Here is a 4874-nt window from a genome sequence, read left to right as displayed (position 1 = left end):
CTCAACTTAGGAATAGGAAATAATAACAAAAACAATTATAAGCTAAGAAAATTCATATATATAGGTATATATTCATGTGAGAGAAAGCCATATAGAATCTTTACATTTCAAAAATCAAGTAAACTTTAATTCAAGAAAGCAACTTAAATGTAGGTAAGTCTTCAAAAAGTTTAGAAGAAAAAATGTAACCTCAATAACTATCCACTTGAGATTTTTTTTAGATCCTTTCTTCTTTTGAGATACAAAAATTCGAAACCCCCTACAAAAAATAAGATTACACTAGTGTTTATTTTGAGACATGAAAACTAAAATTATGGTAGACTTACATGTTCACAATATCTTTTATATCTTGGTATGGCTATTGTAATAGTGAGTCTAAATAATAGATTGTTTGTGATTTGAGGTCAATTATAGCCAAAACCCAATGAAACCTACAATATATTAACATATAATTTAGATAAATAGCATTTATAAGGCTAAGAAATTAAAAACAATTATAATTAACAACTTACCTTGGGTTATATGGAAGAAAAATCAAATCTGCCAATTTGGAGTCAATTAGGTGATCAGCAATGAACCTTGCTTTTTTTTCAATTTGTGGGGCTATTGTTCCAACCTTGGACACCATTCTTGGATGAACAAATATAATTTTCTCATGTAGTGTATCATCCAGATGTTCATGCAGCCACCTAATGAAATATCACCCAATTTAGAATTACTTAAAAAAAAAAAACAGCTTCTACTTATTTATATCATGAATGTAACATAAAGATTCACAACAAAATATCACCAAACATAGAAACATATACAATTCATAGTCAACTCTTTTGCAGAAATTACATCCTTCATTTCAGTTGTCAAGAGGAAGGTTTGAAATTTCATCCCAAAAACATTGATTGGAAAGTCAACTTTAGGTGTCGGTTTACCCTCCAACATTGTTGATACTGTTTTAGAAAACAATTGTATATCTTTAGGAATCTCATATTTGATTTTCTTTGGGGATGCTTGTATCTAGTTTATACACTACCATACAAATGAGAAATAAATATATGTTACATTTTTTTAAGTCTTTATTCAATAGCGAATCGTCGAAGATCATTTATTATGCATATTTCTGTAAAATTAAAACAAATTTATATATCAAAATATTAAACCAAGAGACATAATTAACTCTCATGATTCTATCTTGTTAAACTAAAATCAACTTAAACTACATGTCTTATGCATTATAACATCTTCAACTTCCTAGTTTAGGTGGTGGTTCCTATCCCATATAGGAAAACATAATCCCTACATTTCAACTACTATTATGTTTCGTTTCATTTTAGAAAAATTTCGACAGCATTTCCCTATAGTTCTCCAAGTACACAAAATAGAGAAGGCATATTATTCAGCCTTGTCCAAATATGCACCTAGAGAACAAAAGGAACAACTGTCGAAATTTCTAAAAAATGAATGAAGCATAAGAGCGTAACTTCAAAGATATTATGTTTTCCTTATATTGTCCAATTGGACAATTCAAGCATCATTTGTAGAAAAAAAAAAGTCTCATTCACATGCTAGACAAAGTTAGAAGTTGTCAACGTCAAACTAGTTCATCAATGAACCATTTGCATTCTTTGACAACTTAAATGTCCTTAGCATGTAATAAGAGAAATTTTTGTCATACAAGGATGCTAGAACGGGAAGTCTAATGTTTCATGCATGAACTTATTTAAATCCTATCTAAGTATCATAAACACATTAAAATGAAATACATTTAATTCCTTTAACATATTTGTTATTTGCCTAGTAAAGGAAAATGGAAATATATTTACTTAAAAACTCATGAGTAGAGAAATTTAATTACACTTGGCAACAAACAAACAAAAGTTAATACTCAAAATATAAAGTCATCAACGTCACATTCAATGGAATCAAATTAAATCAAAAGTAAACCCACCCACTAGACCAAATCTACTAACCATCAAATAACTCAACTGCAAGTTTGATTATTTATGTTCAATGTCCATTAAAAAAAATGAAGTATTGACAAGTTGGAGTTTCATTGCAAAGTATAGAGATAGAGAAACTAGAGAGAGTAAAGAATTACCTTAACAAGACTTGTCCCTTGAAATTGTCCTCTAGTGATTGAGAAATTAAAAAGCTAACCCATGATTAGGAGGACCTGCATTTTTGGTACAAGGAGATGAACTTTTAAACAACAAATAGAACATCAATCTCCAATAAAACTCTTAGTTCTTTTTCCCCTTGTTTGTTTGCTTTTTTCTTATCTAGGTTTCATGTTTCTTGTTCTACTTTTTGGCTAAAAAAATAGGATCATCATTACGTACCAATGCAGTTTGAGAAAGCTTTGCTTTATTTCTACAATGGGATGGAAATTATGGACCATTATTACATAGCAATAAAATATTTTATAATGAATTTTGTAATAAATAAATTAGAATTATAAAATATCCATTTTAATTTATTTATGATATTTATTTTATAATATTTTTCTTTCAATAATTTTAGAATTTTCATATTTCATGTTTATCTTTTTCATAGAAACAATTTTTGATTAATAAATAATTTTAACATAAAATTTGTCATATTTTTTTAATGAATTTTTTTATCATTGCTTTCATAATAATTTAAAATAAAATACTATTTTGGAGAGAAATATCATTGATCAGCCGACTCCAACACAAAATTCGTAACCAATTATTGGTCCACGGAAATTTCGGTAATTTCCCCAAAATTTATCCGATATTTCGGTATTAATTGGTATTTTTACCGATTTTTCGGAAAATTTATTGATATTTCCTACCACTCTAACCCACGCACAGGATACAAAAGCTATCCGTTTTTTTTTAAAAAAAAAAAAAAAAAAAAAAAAAGCATCAGATTCTATTCGATAATACCATGATTTGCAGGCAAAGGTTGAGTTTTTCAGCCTGCCTCAAAAATCGTGGAGTTAGGGTTCAAAAAATTGAAATCCAATGGCACAAAAGCTAAGAGACCCTTACAACACATCCAGAAACCACACAGAGCAAAGAAAAAAACATTTTTTTTTATGGTTTTCCATGGGGTTTGTTGCATGGATTGTCTCCAAAATCAAACGAGGAAGAATCTTCTCGGAAATGGAATGGGGAATGGATTTTAATGGGAATCAAATGGGGATTGCAATAATAATAATAGAAATAATAACCTCATTAGATTAGTACCTGCGTTTGAATGAGAGTGGCAGAGGAAAAAATGGCCTTTTTAGGGATTCTCTCTTGTGGAAGGCAACTTGAGAAATGACTTTTTCATGGCCGAGTCAGAGGAAGTGAGTGGCCTTTTGATTTTTAGATTTAGTACAAATAAAAAAGCAAGGAAACAAATTATGAGAACAATTTTCCTCCCTCTATAAAAATATATATTAATTATCCATCTTGATGAAATCATAAATTTCACTTTCTATAGGCCATATTTTAGAAATTAAAATTAATTTCATAAGATAAATTATTAATAATTTTAATTATTTAAATAAATTAATGTTAGTAGAAAAAAATTTTACAACATATTTTTAATAAAATTATAGAAATTAAATCTCAAATAAAATATTGTATAAAAATTATTTTCATTTTTCATTTAAAATGTAATAAAACATATTATAATAAAAGTATTTTAAAATTTTGAAAATAAATATTGTCTTCAACAAGATAGACTCCTTTCATCTAACAACATGATAGAACAGTATCAATCTTCATTTTGATATTAAGTCCTATTGCAATGTCATATGTATAAATTATTTTTATTCAATAAAAAAAAATTTCAACTCAATTCTAATTTTATACATTTCCAAAATGCATATTTATTATTCTTAAAATTCAAATATCGAATCTACCGATATATATTTGTTTATTAATTTTTTTTTCTTTTTATCATATCTATGTCAATTAACTTATAAAATAATTTAAAAATGTGTATTCTTGCTTATTTTATTATTTTTATAGTTTTTTCAAGCATTCCTATGAATGTTAAATAATTTTTGCTCCACCAATATTTGTGAAAAAATATTCATTGATATTTCTCTGATATTTCTAATATATCCCTAAAATTGAAATGCCGATATATCCGTAATTATTGGTATTTTTATGTTGATTCTAATTATATATATCATAAACGTTTAAATATATAGCAATAAGTTTTTATGGATTTTTTTCCCGCTTTTTATTTTTTTTTTCTCCACCGATTGGGTGGTAATGTTCAATATTTTGACATGCTATAAGTAGCTAACAATTTAGGGATAATGATTGGGGATATGACAGTTTCTCCACTTCTCCACTTCACTACTATCCTATAGCCTATAAATAGTCCTCCACTTCCCATCTAACCTGCAACAGCATTTAAGCACTTAGATAGTTAGGATGCAGATAACATGTGACTCCACTACACAAAATATTAAAACTTATTTTTTTTAAATCTATTATCAGAAATAATTGCCAAATACAGTCCAAAGTAATAATTCCTTTTTATGAAATTGTCTTTAGAAAAATGGGTAAATAATAAAATTTATAATTTTTTTTTTGGTTTTACATTTTTGTTTTTAGAATTAAGATATATGTTAACCATTTTCTTTTTTAAAATTTGATGGTATAAAATAATAAACATAAAGGTATCAAGCATTTAAAAATTATTCTTTCACATTTATAAAATAAAAATCTATTTCAAACTTAAAATGTTTTTAAACTGTTTTTAATATTTTAAATATATTTTTAAAATAAATTTTATATTAATTTTTATATTTAATATTTGCAAAATAAATTGTCATGCTTAATAGGAAAAAGAGTCAACATAAATTGGGTATTCTAACCAAAGAAAAATCAATGGTGGTGTCTATTACAACT

At 26.5% G+C, this 4874-nt stretch overlaps 1 long non-coding RNA gene across 1 annotated transcript; it reads right to left on the bottom strand.

Annotated features, from left to right (window-relative positions):
- Nucleotides 1-530: 530 nt before the first annotated feature.
- Nucleotides 531-3292, bottom strand: LOC109121935 (uncharacterized). The gene is made up of 3 exons (XR_002029182.2): nucleotides 3207-3292; nucleotides 2093-2167; nucleotides 531-689 (listed from the first exon to the last, which is right to left on the bottom strand). It is a non-coding gene; the product is annotated as an uncharacterized LOC109121935 (long non-coding RNA).
- Nucleotides 3293-4874: the final 1582 nt, after the last annotated feature.

This window comes from Vitis vinifera, chromosome 13 (assembly GCF_030704535.1).
Source record: "Vitis vinifera cultivar Pinot Noir 40024 chromosome 13, ASM3070453v1".
NCBI classification, from domain to species: Eukaryota; Viridiplantae; Streptophyta; class Magnoliopsida; order Vitales; family Vitaceae; genus Vitis; species Vitis vinifera.
The sequence above is the reverse complement of the archived record's forward strand: the minus strand, read 5'-3'. Positions and strand labels throughout refer to the sequence as shown.